Raw genomic sequence first — 17,672 nt, forward strand, 5'->3', positions numbered from 1 at the left:
GGCCAGGATTCGAACGAGGGATCCCTAGCGTCGTAGCGCAATGTGCTAACCACTCCACCACGGGGGCCGGCAGGAGGACATGTTTCTTCGCAGATGTCATTTGCTTTGGTTTTCAAATCTGTATATATTAGGCATTAGGCAAGCTGGTAAAAGATATCAACGTTCAAGAAATTAGATTTTGGGAAACTATTTTGTCTACAGGCAGCATTGAGAATAAACAACGGATCCATGTCCGTCACATTATGACGCTCCAGGAGAACTGAGAACTCCAACCGGTATTATCCCTTACTTTGGAGGAAGCCCCCCCCCCCCACAGGTCACTCTCGCAGCGCCTGAAAGCGCAGGTGGGAGGAAATTTGCCGGGGGAGATCAACTACCCCAAATAAAATATGACGTCAGAAACCCCATCTGAGTATAAGTAATTTTCGTATGACGCTCCAGGAGAACTGAGAACCCCAACCAGTATTTTTCCTTTGTTTTGGAGGAAGCCCCCCTACAGGTCACTCTGAATAAAATTTAAATTACCATAAATCCTTTACCACTTATGATATTTAATGTACTCTCAATGAGTTACAAACACACTGTACACAGTTCAACTATTAATCATAGAAAAATACAAGATTCTTGTTTCTTTAACAAAGAATGCTCTAACCAGATAATGAAAACGTCGCCTGTCAGTTGATGTACATCATGACGCTGCACACGAATTTTGTGTAATTTATCTTGCAACACACGCCTCACACGAATGCATGTATATTTGTACACTGTTAATTTTTGGTAGATCTACCTAATTTGCGTCGACATGAGCTCATGCTAAAAGTTTGAAAAACAACAGCTTACCTTCTGTAGCCGGGAAAAGACGCCATGCCGTGGTCCCTCTGCGGACTATTTGGGCACGATATTTTTAACATATCACTTACGCATCTTCCTTCTCCAAATCTTGAAGACGTTCCTCACCCATTACCGGTGTGGAAACAACACTCAGTCCTTGTCTCACAAATGTGTGATCACCAAAATTTTACGGGGAAAGATTATCCCTTCTCTTCACCAACAAGCTTCTTCCGCTCCATTTTTTCCAGAACCAACCGCTTTTTTTTCTTCCTCTTCTTCTCACCTGTACCACCGTCTTTTTTGTACAACAGAATTAACTCGGATAATTTGTCAGTTAAAATAGTTGTATATTATCACAATCCTTGCAGATGTATATGTCCAAGATGTTTTTGTAATAAACGTTTGAACAAACTGTCTATCTATATTCATGCGATAGCATGGAGAATATTACGCTGTAAATTTTATAGGTTTTCGCCATCACTGCAAATTGTCCTTGCGTGCAGCCGCCGTCACATCAAAATGTCCTTGTGCATAGCGAAAGCAAACTGTTTTTGGCGGTAAATTTTACGACAATGAGATCTTCAACAACAAGAGATTAAAATTTGTTATAAAGGCACTTGCAAAACCATGACTTTGAATTTAACTTCAAAATAACATTCACGTACAATGTGATTTAAGAATTTTACAATTTATAATGACTTACAAATGGTGCCATCTAGCGTTATTTTCTGAACTTCGTATTGTACCGGTTTACGGACGTAAGTAGATTATTTAAATGTTCTCAACATTCATTACATTCTTTTAATATTATGATGCCATATGACAATAACCGTCATATTTGGCGCCCAACAGGGGCTAACCCTTGCCAACGACCAGTAACATATTATCAATTATTAGGTTTGGTCATTACTATTTGACTAATCATAAATACATATACTTGTTCTTAAACAGTCACATAGTTACAGATTCATTACACTTATATACATTATATACAATTCTAATCATCACCTAGATGATTCTTTTATTCTACATAGAGAAGAAACACCGAGCCTTGCAACAGGTGTCCAACATTCCAGTACAGGATCACTTTACGCTTCAGGCCCCCGCCACGCTATACCGTTATGAACGTTATAAAGTGCCATTTGTTTTAGAAAGGAAGACTCCCTGGGGCGTATTCGGATTGTGAATATATTTCAACATATTTGAAAGAATGAAGGAAAATCTCAGGTTTTTGATCTCGTATGCTGGTTCGCCGCAGAATTATATCCACTTGACCTCCTGGCCCGCCGCAGACTAATTCACACTTAACCCACACGAGACTTTACAAAACCTTAATCCTCTCTTCCCACAACCTTACTTTGATTCCCCTTGCCGGAAGCTTCTCGCTCATCAGCAACCTCAAGTTGCTTAAGCCACTGCTCCACATTCTCTAAATTCAAACCCCTCAACTTATTCTTCCAAACCACCAACTTGTCCTCTGAGCAATTCCACAATTTACAGTTCTGAATGGATTGGTCAACTATTTGTTCCCCTGTGACACAATCTATCAACGATAGCGTAGAATCTCTGTTGTTTTTTACACAAAGATATGGACCAAGAAAGAGTTCACAATATTTTTTATCACTTTATCCCCCAAACCGCTCAACGTTTGATTTTTTACAAAGACCAAGGCGCCCTCTTTAATCACTGGTTTACCATTCTCCTTGGCATTAAACTTTATCAACTTACCCCGCCTTTTTTGGTGACTAGTCAGATTGGCCATTACCAATTTGTCATCCCATGTGACATTAGTATCCTGGGCAACTACAGACGACATGTCAACCAGACGCATAGGCATGTTTAGTCTTAACTCAGCCGAAGAATAACCTGTCTGTGACAAAACAGATCCATTCAACAATTTCAATGCTTCCGGCACCTTCTCTGGCCACTTGGTATGATTCGAAGAACAGAGCACCCTCATTAAACGATTTAATTCTGAATGGTAACGCTCAACTAAATTTGAGCTTGGGTGATATACGCCACTAAATATCTCGTCGCTGCGTCTAACACAGTGAACAAAAACCTTTCTCGTTTTGGCCCCATTATAAACGGACCCTGTAAATCGATGAATAATAACTCTCCAGGCTTATCAGTAAAATGTGACCTGGCTACAAATTTTGACGGATGTTTGTTTGGCTTAGTTCGCTGACACAGATCACAATTTTTTATGTATGTTTTTATGTCAGTCTTCATTCCACTCCAATAGAACATGCGATAAATTTGAGCTAAAGTTTTGGCCACCCCAAAGTGTCCTTTATTGTCATGACAAGCTATTAAAATTTTACCGATTAATTTGACTGGGACGCAAATCCTCAAACGCGAGTTATCATGAAAGTCCTTGATATAGAGAACATCATTCCTCATACAGTACGTTTGACTCCATGATCTCGAACGAGGTTGGACTTCCTGTCCTGTTCCCATCAGGTTGTCAATAATCTCAGATAATTTATCATCTTGACTCTGTAAACTTATCAACTCTTCTTTCGTGAACACTTCCTCATCTGTTTGTGCACCAACGGATACATTTATCATAAATTGTGAATCAGAAATGTCAGGAAAGCTCCTACTAAGAGTGTCTGCCAAAATATTGTCTACGCCTTTACAATATTGAACAACGAAAGAATACTGTTGAATTTGGATAAACCACCTCGTCAACCTGGCATTCCAAAAAATGTGCTGATTCTAACCAAGTGAGGGATTTATGGTCGGAAACTACAACAAACTGTCTGCCTTTTAGGAAGGAGGAAAATTTATCAATCGTGTACAAAATAGTTAATACTTCTATTTCGGTGGAAGTGTACGATTTCTCATAGGACTTCAACAGTCGGCTGACAAAACCTAAGGGTTTGACGTTACCGTCAATAAGCTGATAACAGTAACCACCTACCCCAATTAGGGAAGCGTCTGTTTGAATGTAAAATGTTCTTTCAAAGTTGGGATAGCTCAGAGTGACCTCTTGGACTACCAAAGCCTTTAACATCTTGAGCGCTTTATCCTCTTCCATGGTCCAATGCCACTTGGTCTTTTGTTTCAACAACTCGTATAAAGGGTGAGCCACAAGTGCATAATTGGGTATATACTTAGATAACCAATTAAAACATCCCAACAATCACTGAAGCTGTTTCAAGTTTTCAGGTTTGCGTAACTGGACTATACTTTCCACGTACATAGGATCTTTTTTAAAGCCACAGGTAGTGACTATGTGTCCCAGAAATTTAAATTCCTGTCCGGAAAACTTGCATTTCCCTAATTTTAAGGTAAATCCTGCCCGCTGCAACCTTTCCAGTACCAAACCTACATGCTTCATGTTCGATTCGAAGTCTTTTGATCGGATAATAATGTCATCAATGTACACTACTACAAAATCCATAAATGATCCAAGGACCCGATTCATGACATCAACAAATATGGCCGTGCCATTCACTGATCCAAAAACTACTCTCTTAAATTGGTACAAAATTCCTTCAAAGGCAAAGGCCGTATATTTACGACTACTTTCATGAAGAGGAACTTGCCAATACGCATTTCCCAAGTCAAGTGAGGTGAAGTACTTGCAGCCAATGACGACGTCAACAAGTCATTAATTCTCATGGGAGCAAGTTGCATCAGTTTCACGTGGGAATTTACTTTCTTCAGATCGACACATAGACGAATATCCCCGTTGGGTTTTGGCACAACTAGCAGAGGTGAACGATGTTCTGAGACAGAAAGTTCAATTACCCCCCAAGCCAACATTACATTCAGTTGTTGCTTTACCTTATCCCTATAGGCATATGGGATAGGATAATTTCGCGCCACGATTGGTTCGTCTGTGTCTACGTCCATCCGATGCACGTATTCGGTACATAAACCCGGTTTATCAGTAAACATCAGCTGGAAGTCATAGAGTACATCGATCAAACGTGAATCTAATTTTCTACCTTCATCTAAAGAGGCGTTTATTTTATTTTCAAAGTTTGATCGCTCAAGGTTCGAAGTTTCTGCCACGAAGGACATATTGGCAACTGACAAATCTTGCTCATTGGACATTATGTCAGCAAGTGGAGTGAACTTCAAAAGTGTCCTGCCATTTGGAGTTTGGTAAAACAAAGCCTCAACATCGAAGTTCAATTCCCCATATATACCGTATATAACATCTAATCCTAATATGATGGGTACATTTAGTTTTTTGACAACCACAAATTGCACATAAAATTCATAACTCCCTAAATTGACATTCAATCGCGTAATACCCTCTACCGATTTAGACTTCGTGCCCGAATAATCAATTAACTTAATACTTGACGCAGACTCCAACCTAGGCCGCGAGACCGACGATGATATCAATTTCCAGGTGTCGTAAGCCAGGAGGCTCAGTTCCGCACCACTATCACAGAGGGCTACGAACGGTTCAACCATAATAGAAACATTGATCATTGCAGATCCGCATCTTTGATTACTAGTATTAATTGGCGTTATAGAATTTATTGACTCCCCCAGATCAAACTCATCAATACCCTCCTCTATATTTACAAATAATATGGCAGATGACTTTAATTTGCCCTCACTCCCTGCCCGTTGGTAAGGGTCCTTTATCGGTTTTCCGACCTCGACGTTTCCTTTCTATTTACTGGAAATTCTTCGATCGCATGGATCTCAGCTTCAACCAAGAGTTGAGACGCTTGTTTGAAGTTAGTACGGCCCAAAACGTAAATACACCCCTACTTCGAAGAAGGTCCACCACCCGGGCCATTCCTGCCCTGTTCCAGTGAATTTTATCGATCTTGCCTCGCGAGGGATTCCCTAAATATTCTTCATACAAATCACCCCGAATTTCATTTTGCTCTGTGAAGAACAAAGGCACAATGTCAACTACTCTAACATTTTTTCCATTATGGAACGAAATAATAATCTCATTGATGCTCTGCCACTTTCTCCACACACTGGTACCTTTGTCGCGCATAATCCGTGCCAGTGGAGGTATCGTTAGCCAATGTATTTCCTTTGTCCTTTTAGACAAAAGATCCAACGTCTGCAATAAACTTTGCTTAATAGCTTCTTCAGACCTAAACTTGAGAATATCATTTGTCCCAATTAATATAACTACCGAGTCAGACAGATTTTGACAAGACCGAAGTCTTTCGTTTAACTGTTCGGCAGTTTGACCACTGATCGTTAATCCTACGCCGCGGTTGCCCCTCTGATCACATTCAATTCTACAACTTGTATGATTTTGAGCTAACCTTAGCAACATGCTGTCCCCTACTAGTTGTTTATTTTCCAACAATGGTGACAACGAGTAAGATTTAGATAATGCATCTGAACCTGTACTAGTAGACACCGAAGCACTTGTGCTTTTGGGAGGATCTATATTTACCGACCTCACATCACCTCCTACAACGTGAGGGGTAACTCGTTTCCCAACCGCTTGTCATTTGATGTAGACACCTTGTTTAAATGGCGTGATTTGGACTTTGGACTTCTATACCACAGCCTTTCCCCATCTGAAGGAGGACTACTTGGCAATTGGTTTTCCCCCAGGTTCTTTTCTTCAGAGCTAGGTGACTCTAACGCCACCATATTTACTCCGCCCCTTTGCCCCTTTACCTTACGAGAAGAAGGCCAATCCCTTTTTACTGATACATCCTTTAGCGACTCAAAGTTTTCAATAACATGAATTGCCTCCGAGAACGACGATATGTCCTGCATTACAAAGTGCTCTTTTAGTTTATAAGGTAAAATAATGCCCATTTGCGCAATAATCTGCGACTCTTCGGCTTTAGGTTGGATCGTAAGCAGGAGTTTAAAGTTTTTTGAGAAAAACTGTAAGACACTCTCCTCCGAGGTCTTGATATATGGCGCATTCAGAATTTTAGCCAAACATGAACTTTTCCACCTAGAACTCTCATAGTAGTTTATGAATTCTTTCTTGAAAAGATCATATGTTGTAACGCGATCCTTCCGTTCCGCAAACCAAAGCTTGGCGCTTTCTGTTAGCAATTTTGGGACATACTTTATGTATTGCCCTTCCTCTACCCCATACAGCTCTAGCAGCTCCTCAACCTTCTCCAGGAATTCGGAAGGAGTTACTGTAGTTATTAACCCACTGAATTTTGGAAATTTCATTAAGTCCTGAGGTTTTATACTAAAGACTTTCGCTTGAGTGTTTCTATTATTATCGTTAGTGTTAGAGCGTACCGGATTATCCTTTATTACCTTTGTCTGAGGTTCTACTAATCCTTGCAACCCTTTCATTTTTGCCTTACCATGCCTGGTCTTAATGTAACTCTTCTTCTTTGGCGTCAGATAGCAATCACCCGACCTATCCGCCTCACTTAAGGAATCTACATTTTCAGGCTGAGTGGACCTGAAGTGGTTGAATTTTGAACATCTAAGTGCAGAATCTCCATCTGATTCTTCAGTAGAAGTGGCTTTGTCTACACCATGCTTCCTTAACGCCCCCGATTCAGAGTAATGATAACCAACCCGCCTTACTTCGATCCCATCAGCATTTGGCTTTACGAGATCCTGATCAGAGCCCTTAGACTCCCACCTATCCAAGACCCCATTGAACCTTGCCAAAGAACTTTCCATCGATCTTAATGTTAACATAACATCAGCCGGTAAACTATTCATCCCTGCAGCACTATCCTCAACCCCGTACAACGAACCCCTCGGAGTTCCCTGAACCGATGAAAAAACTTCCTTCTTGACTACGGTTAAGTCACTATCACTGACAGCCTTTACTACCTTCTTTCCTTCAACAATCCGAACCGACGGAGTCTTCCTTACTACTACTCTATCCATCACTTTCTCCACAACTTGTTCTTCCAACAATTTAAAACTATTTTCATTATCCAATTTTAACTGTCGTATTGCCTGCTGCACACCCTGTACTTCCGAGTCTAGTCTTTTAGCCAACCCTTCATGCTTCTTTTCTAATCTCTCGGCTCTACTCATGCATTCAATCCTGTACTGGGATACTGACAATGCAAGCTCCTGAAGACCTTCACTTGTCTTCGTAGTGTCCTGTTTTAACTCCAACATGGATTTATTGGTTAGAGATAAATAAATTTGAAGTTTACCAACCAATTCACTGGTATGACATATAAACTCAGATTTCATTAGCTCTGTGTTTTCTCTGGATGCCTGACTACTTTCCTTAATAAACAAAAGCAAGGTGTCCAGAGTCACAGGTTCCTGTTCAGTTCCCATATTCGTTTCCTATACTTAATCTTTACTAATTTGAATTACCCCTTCCAAACTATCTTAATAAGACAAGTTTAAACAAACAACAAAAGGAACTTAATTCCAACTTATTTACTTTGACTCTTGTTTTTTATTTAAACTTATTTATTTGACTTTTTGTTTAAACTTATTTGTTTAAACTTATTTGTTTAAACTTATTTATTTTAATCTTACCCCAGCATCAAACGCTCCACCCTGAGTCTCATGGATCTTATTTATGACGCTCCAGGAGAACTGAGAACTCCAACCGGTATTATCCCTTACTTTGGAGGAAGCCCCCCCCCCCACAGGTCACTCTCGCAGCGCCTGAAAGCGCAGGTGGGAGGAAATTTGCCGGGGGAGATCAACTACCCCAAATAAAATATGACGTCAGAAACCCCATCTGAGTATAAGTAATTTTCGTATGACGCTCCAGGAGAACTGAGAACCCCAACCAGTATTTTTCCTTTGTTTTGGAGGAAGCCCCCCTACAGGTCACTCTGAATAAAATTTAAATTACCATAAATCCTTTACCACTTATGATATTTAATGTACTCTCAATGAGTTACAAACACACTGTACACAGTTCAACTATTAATCATAGAAAAATACAAGATTCTTGTTTCTTTAACAAAGAATGCTCTAACCAGATAATGAAAACGTCGCCTGTCAGTTGATGTACATCATGACGCTGCACACGAATTTTGTGTAATTTATCTTGCAACACACGCCTCACACGAATGCATGTATATTTGTACACTGTTAATTTTTGGTAGATCTACCTAATTTGCGTCGACATGAGCTCATGCTAAAAGTTTGAAAAACAACAGCTTACCTTCTGTAGCCGGGAAAAGACGCCATGCCGTGGTCCCTCTGCGGACTATTTGGGCACGATATTTTTAACATATCACTTACGCATCTTCCTTCTCCAAATCTTGAAGACGTTCCTCACCCATTACCGGTGTGGAAACAACACTCAGTCCTTGTCTCACAAATGTGTGATCACCAAAATTTTACGGGGAAAGATTATCCCTTCTCTTCACCAACAAGCTTCTTCCGCTCCATTTTTTCCAGAACCAACCGCTTTTTTTTCTTCCTCTTCTTCTCACCTGTACCACCGTCTTTTTTGTACAACAGAATTAACTCGGATAATTTGTCAGTTAAAATAGTTGTATATTATCACAATCCTTGCAGATGTATATGTCCAAGATGTTTTTGTAATAAACGTTTGAACAAACTGTCTATCTATATTCATGCGATAGCATGGAGAATATTACGCTGTAAATTTTATAGGTTTTCGCCATCACTGCAAATTGTCCTTGCGTGCAGCCGCCGTCACATCAAAATGTCCTTGTGCATAGCGAAAGCAAACTGTTTTTGGCGGTAAATTTTACGACAATGAGATCTTCAACAACAAGAGATTAAAATTTGTTATAAAGGCACTTGCAAAACCATGACTTTGAATTTAACTTCAAAATAACATTCACGTACAATGTGATTTAAGAATTTTACAATTTATAATGACTTACAAATGGTGCCATCTAGCGTTATTTTCTGAACTTCGTATTGTACCGGTTTACGGACGTAAGTAGATTATTTAAATGTTCTCAACATTCATTACATTCTTTTAATATTATGATGCCATATGACAATAACCGTCATAACATCGCAAAAAAAAAGAAATGAAAAAATGAAAAAAATAAGAAAATCAGAAAAAATCTTCCATGCAGTGGTGCAATCACATGATGGTAAGGGAAATTGCCCCCCCCCCCCAATCTTGGACGGATATCAATTCTAGCAGGGGCAGGGGGGGCAAACATTGAAGTAAACAAAATAGCAAGAGTAGCAGGACAAAATAATATTGAAGATGGAATTAGTTTTTACGTATTTTTTTGCATTTTTCTTCCAGACGGCCAAAAGCACCGCCAGGAGAGGACAAAGAGGGGCAATTGGTGCCCTCGATTTCACATTTTATACAAATAAGAAAACATTTCGTAACATTTTCTTGCACGCTTCGCTCGCAATATCTGACTTTTTTAAAGCCTCATGATGTTCAGAACCGTAGTTAAGGGGCGGCAGGTGTCGGCCCTGGCATCCGAATGATCTAAATGAAAAAAAAAAAATAATGTTAAGGAGAATGCCATGGCGCCCTATTAAATCAATATTGTTTTCACTTGTCACAAATTTAGATTTAAAAGTTTTCTTGCTCGCTTCAATCGGAATGTATGCATGTCACAGTCACATGTACAAAAAGATTTACATTCGTCACGGATTTTCTGTTTTTCAAAATTACACTTTGTGTGCTTGTTTTCCATTAATTGTTAATGTGAAACTGAACGTGTCGAAAAAATATATCACATAATCTGCTCCGACACAAATGCTTTCTAACAATTTTTTGCGTGATTTACAAGTACAATAACATCTTTGATACTACTACTACTACAATTATTATTATTATTATTATTATTACTCCTACCACCACTACCAGTACTACTACTACTAATAATAAGTATATTATAATTATTATTGGCACATTTATCCTGGTTCTTGCGCCCCCCAGACAAAAAATCGTATTTGCATCTCTGCTTACATGAGAGCCGCTAGTCTCTCGATAACTGACCCAGGTCCTTCATAGACGAGGCAACTGATGAGAAGACAAACGGAGTGACGTAAAGACCATATTGTCTGATCGCCATAGCAGCCAGAGTATTGAGGATATGTAACGTGCAACCTGATGACTTATATGAAATCTTTGCTTCACAATGACGGCAGGCTTAAAAAGTAGAGCAAGAGCTTCTCTAACGAGGACGTGTCTGCTAAACTATCCCTATCGATGATATTTTCTCCTCCAAATGATTCCGGCGCAATTTCCTATTTGGTGGAATGGCTCTACTCTAAATGCATTCCCGAATAGCTTCTAATCACAGGGATTGATCGATATCTCCAAATGATCACCAAACTATTCCGTAGAGAGAATCCTATTCACGTTGACAATGTATTCTTCTCTACTATGCAGTGTCACCAAAAAATAATTGAAAACCGAAAAACAAGCGAAAGGTTTGCGAAACATTTTCCCAGCGATAATGTCTGCAAAATAGCTAAAGGGACTAAGGTTCGATTAAAAAATGAAGGCAGTGCAACTTCCAGTATAACAGTAGGCAGATCTATCTTTATACGAGCATATAACTGGTTCAAAAACAAAGTTTAAAAACTGCAGAGTGTCTACTCAAATGTTCTTTTCAGCAGACTCAATGAGACGAGAATTTATGCAACTATGTCTCGTGCAGGGAAGTCAGTTTGTAACGTTCAAGAAATTAATTCATCTGTACAAAAATGATATATGTTACATATGGATGAAAATCAATATTATCTTTGATCTTCTTGGTGAAATTATTAAATTCATTCAATTCAATAAAGTTTGTAACCAGGTTCCTAATGTGGTTTGTTACGTAACTGTGACAAACGGGAAATTAAAACAGGAGCAGACACAGACCGTTAGACACAGACATGCATCGTGTTCTCTAATCTAAAATTGTTGTCATTATAAGGTGCTTTGATATATATATATATAGTGTAAGTATATTTGGAATCCATTCTCAGTATTTACTTTCAAGAGCTCCTATTAACGTTGCTAAAGTAAATGACTAAACTACATAAACACAATTAAGCTTTCAAGGGAATATTTCTAATTTTCGGGTCTTTCTACTTGAAAATTTGTAGTATAAGTTCTGACACAAACAATTTACTGTAAGTCGTTGGTTATTGGGACGACGTTTTCTTACAATCATGTTTCAAAACATAAACATGGCCAGTTGGAGGCTTACTTTCATCCACTCAAAGGATTCACATCTTTCCTCCAAGAAGCAGCTCACTATCTCTCAACCTCCATCGACAACATAGCGTCATAAATCATCTAATCGCTGCATGAGGTAGCCAGACCCACAATGTATGAGATATTGATGTAATTATAAGATAATTCCTTGGCAGCGGTCACAGAAAAGAGTATGCAATAATATTTATTCATATTATCTTTATGTTATTCTGTAACTTTCTTTTTTATCTGTAGAACTAAAGAGAATCCAAGGAGCAAATCTCGCTTTGAATATTTCATTTCTTTCTATTTTCAAATATTTACATGTGACAAATTTTCAGGAGCCTATATCCAGTAAAAATCAAAATGAAATTATATTCTGGAAAATAATAGTTTTAACACTGTGCCTCATCCCAGCATTGAGAATAGATGACCCAGCACATTTCGATTTCAGGAAGACAGAAAGCAGAAAGAAGTGTGATGAATCAGCTTGAAATGAGATTTAAATCCGAAGTCTCCCTATTACCAACTGAGAAAGTTGCCAATTATCCACCTTGATTCTCTCGTAGATGAATATGCTCTGGTGACCTTTTTCTTGCTTGATAAAATTCACACTATGCGAATTACTTAACTGTAATAGCACTCATCTTTTATAAAACTATGAAAGTGATTTCACAGGAATCATCATAAAACGATTGTAATTTATTTGTTAACATAATGATTGTAGAAGAAAACTAGATTGAATTAAAACTCTGTGGTCGGAATTTGAATGGAATTTTGCGCCATTTCTTCCAAGCGTTCATTTTAATCAATATTTAACAGGAAAAGTAAAGTTGCAAAATATTAAAGCATATTATTGAAGTAAAAATATTTTTTATCCTAATGATGATCAGAATTATTATTTATTCATTTAATGTGTTTTGAAAAATGGGTGAGTGTATATCGACCCTTTCGTGACTTGCATTGAAATAATGACGGCTTAAATCTTTACGTAACATCAAACTTCCAAGGGATTAATATACTTGTATTGCTTCAATCTGCAATGTTAGTCCAAGAGATGCTATCATTTCTTGATACAAAATTCAAAGTTAAAGCTATTGCTCTAATTTGCGTGTAATAAATAATGAAATTGTAAATGGTCCTAACCAATAATATTTCATTCGGAGAGAGTCAATCCTGTATTAGAGGGCCTCCCCGATGGCGCAGTGGTAACGTCTTCACCTTGTAATCAAGGGGTCCCGGGTTCGATACCCGGTGGAGGCACAAGTGGTTCGGATCCCACTTTAAACTGTAGGTCCAGTCCCGATTAGCCTTACTGTGCATAAAGTGGACTTAAAGCAACAAATCAATCAATCAATCAATCAATCCTGTATTATAGTTCTACACCTCTCACATATTCCATTATATTAATGTGATTTCTTTTGTAATGTATGAACAAAGATTAAAGCAATATCACAATATTTCTCTCTGAATATCGTAGATTGTTTTTCGTTGCATGAGTTGATATGTCTAACGTATACGATCCTTTAATTCAGATCACATATTAAATGCAATGCAAACTCGTACAGAACTGAATTAGAGAGACGTATTTACTCTGTGCATTGAGACGGTATGTATCGACGGAAGAACACAACGAATTATTCCTCATGTATTCTCACATAGATTCTATAACAATTATTAACTGATACTCGTTGGAGGCACATAGTGGTTCCAATCTCACTTTAAACTGTAGGTTCAGTCCCGATTAACCTTACCGTGCATAAATTGGACTTTAAACATCATCAATCCATCAAGCATTCCACTATGAAAGTGAAGTTCCTGATTCTTATGAGGTTATTGGGGGATGTGAGGTCAGTTCCATGGAGAAATCTGTGATTAAGTGGTTGGTGATCTCATGATAAGTGCGCGCCAATATCAGATTACATTTCCTAGGATGACGTCATGAAATTTACAAGTATTAGTACACTCCCCCTATTTGATTCGCAATACTAGATTCACGTATCTGTATTTTTTTCTTTTTATATGTTGGGCAGCATGGCACCACGCAGGTGCCAGACTGTGACTGATGCTAATAGAATTGGAAACATGTAGTACCGTGTGTTGGCACCGATGATTCGTTTGGTGATTGTTCGTCAAGGCATTTCATAAGAAAATAAGTGTCGCTTTTTGCCAGGTTGAAAACTGTAATAAAGATTGGTAATAGTTTAATAAATAGTCCGAACTAGTCTACAACCCGTTGATTCGGATGAACCTACATTGCTGCTCAACATATAAAAATTTCACTGGAATATATGGAGTACGAAAAATGTTATCGCAAAGAAACGAGATGTTGATAAACTATTGCACGACACTGTGTGACTCAAAATTAAATACCTGGGCTCAGAAATGTAGAATTTGATGCATTTTTCACTGTGTATGACTTAATCAAATATTGTCAAATTCCACCGAGTGCAAGGAAGGTCTATAGAAACGACGGAAGCTAAAAGTTGTTTTTTCATGCCTTTTCGATATGGAGAAATGATTACTTGAAGAAAGTATTTTTGAAGACAAGAAATGAATGCACGGGTGAATCGTACTCCAGCTTTTAAGAGAATTTTACTAAATTTTTCAAATATTCACATATTCAGTACTAAAGGATAAGAGGATAGAATGCAGAATCATGAAAGGAATAAAAATTATTAAAAAATCGTTTAATTTACAAATAATTTACTGATATGAAACAAAATCATGACACAATACTTACATAAATACGTTTTATTAATACAAAAATAAACAAATATGGTATGTGTGCATAGTACACATTCAGCAATCATTACATCCATACATGTTTATACATTTTAAAACTATGCAATTACATTCCTAAGTGCATTCCTTGCATGGAATGTACATAAAAACTACAAAATTTTCACTTTTGCTGACAGTTGCAAAATGCATAGCTGTAACATAACTGCAATACTCTGCAAAAAAGTTTATTAAAAGTATCATATGAACACTCTGGATTCCTCAGACTTCTTATTTCTACTAAATACAAACTTTCATTATCAAGTGTGAAAAATCTACCAAAATTTGAAAGTCCGTAAACCATTTCAATCTTTTTTTTTTTTTTTTTTAAAAAAAAGTACTTCCCTCACATAATTTTGACAGTTACAAAAAGCCATGTTCAATCTCGTTTTAGAAACAAAGGAGTTCCATCTGTGTACTTCATCTTGCCTGCAGACAAGAAATGAAACCATTAAGGGCCGCACTGAGATTGCCAAGAGGACGGCGGCAATTCTCCTTAAGAGGGCGCCCCAAGAAATAATTGATTTAATGGTTTATCATTACAGTAAAAGCTGAAAAAGGGACGCATATTGCAATAGAGAACAGAGGCGCAACCACTAATTTTTATCTGTGGGTGGGGGCAAGCATCACGATAAACGTTCCAATAATAATAATAGTGGTTCTGATGATGATGTTGTTGTGTAGTAGTAGTAGTAGTAGTAGTAGTAGTAGTAGTAGTAATAGTAGTAGTAACATCAAATACGTTATTATCCTCGTCATTCATGCAAAAAAAAGGGTACAAGTCGGTTCTGAAGCAATAGTGTCGAAACAAACGACTTGAAATATCTTCAACACGTTCAATTTCACATTAGCTAATAATGGAAAGCAAGGTCACAAACTGTATTTTTTAAAGATAAAAAATGCATGACGAATCCAATTCGTTTTGTACATATGACATGTATATATAGCGAGCGAAACGGGCAAGAAAATTTTTAGATCCAATCTTTTGCAAACTGAAAGCAATATTAATTTAAAAGGGCGCAAATAATTCCACGGGGACGCCTTAGCATTCTCTTTTGATTTCTGTTCTTTTACATTTTTCGGCTTCCAGGTCCGACTCCCGCCGCCCCCTAGCTCTGAACTTGAGACTGTAAGAAAAGCAGAAATTGCAAGCGAAACGAGGAAGAAAATTATACGAAATATATGCTTTACTTACATAAAATTTGAAATCGAGGGGGGTGCCAATTGCCCCTCTTTGCTCCTCCTGCAAGTGCCCTTGGCTATCTAAAACAAAAATGCAAGATATTGGGAAAAGTAATTCCATCTTGGGTATCCTTTTGTCCTGTTACTCTTACATTTTGCTTAAAAAAAAGGGGGGGTCCGGCCAAAGAATGGACTTGGAAATTTTATTTTTGTATTTTCTGTCGAAGGTCAGGAAGGTTCACATGAATCGCTGAACCAATGGGCTTTGTTCAGTTGCCGTGGTGAGGGAAAATTGTCGTGGTATTCTGCATTGCCAAATTTTTCGTTTTGGGTCGTTTTCGAAACAGGTGGCTCCCTCAACAAAGCCAAGCACGGCGAAGTCGAATGGTGCTCCAGCGCAGAAAACGAATGGGTCTCCGATTCTCTGCCTGTTCCGGAAATGCAAGCGATGGGGGCTTTTTGGCAGGAAGAGGTGTCTTGTACGACTGGACAAAAATCAGGCGTAGCAACACCGCTGTTCACCCCTTGAACTGGAGGCTGAAAGTTTGGGTGTCCTCAAGTCCGTTCTTTGGCCGGAGGACTTTAGTCTTGCTTTTTTTTCTTCTTCAATGTTTACCCCCTTGCCCCCCTAGAATTGATTTCCGTTCAAGTTTGGAGGACAGTGCCCCCTGACTCCTGTGGTTGCGCCACTGAAAGAGAAGGCATTTTTAAAATGAAATAAAAATATGAATCGCGTATTTTAATGATAACATTTCAACGTGAAGGCCACGATAGTAATTTAAATACTGCAGTACAGAATGTTTTCGTACTTTCTTTACATGTTGATATTGCTTTTTTTTGAATTGTCAGTTTATATACTGTTAATAAATTATGCAGTAGGCCTGTACTAACTTCAATTAATCCAACTTTTTAGCAACGCACCAGGTGGACATACATTGTGGTCGGGATTCCACTTTCAACTATAGGCCAAGTTCCGATTATCCTTTCTGTGCATAAAATTGACTTAATAATAAACTCAAACTAGCAAACAAATAGCCACGCTTATGTAATCAGAAATAAGGTTTTGTCATGAACGGACAACTTCCCGGTTTGCAGCCCTTTTCCCGACGGCGCACCCCCGGTTAGTCACCCATGACGCTCAGCCCTTAATCCGCCTCTGTGTAAGTCCAGGAGGGCACAGAAAAGAAAATATTTATTCACCACTGCTATATCTTTGAGCAATTGTGAGCAGTATTGGAAGAAAAATGGTACCGAATTAGTGTTTTCGAAAGGCCGCCAAGACGAGAGGGCGAACCGGGATTTCGCCCGGTGTGCCGGTGGGCCAGTCCGGCCCTATATGTATAACACGTTATAATGTTTAGGGCTGAGCCGATACCGGCATTTGCCGATTCCGATACCCTGACCGATTCCAGCCGATACCTATAATTGTAAATTTCCAGTGCAATATACCAAAGGCTAGTTACTGAGTCATAACAACCCATCGCATCACATTCTATTAATGATATTTAAATAACTCCAATGTTTTTCTCATGTAGCATTATAGAGCTTCAAAATGTCTTGTGATATTTGATGTCAGCTTCTTCCTAGACCCAGGTGATGCAAAGAAAAGAAGAAGAAGGAGTTTTTGAAAAGTTGGAAGCCTTTCTAAAGTGTTGGAGTTGTACCGAATAATCGATGGATTTTGATAAGCGTCTCTGCTCCAAATTCATGTAATCAACATTCTTGTTTTTATTAAGCTGGAGGAAGGGAAACGATGTATGCAAATATAGATTATAATAATGCTCATTGTTTGTTTGCTTCCATAACAACTGAAGAACAAAAT

The sequence above is a fragment of the Lepisma saccharinum genome, chromosome 15, assembly GCF_977018435.1.
Source record: "Lepisma saccharinum chromosome 15, izLepSacc3.1, whole genome shotgun sequence".
NCBI classification, from domain to species: Eukaryota; Metazoa; Arthropoda; class Insecta; order Zygentoma; family Lepismatidae; genus Lepisma; species Lepisma saccharinum.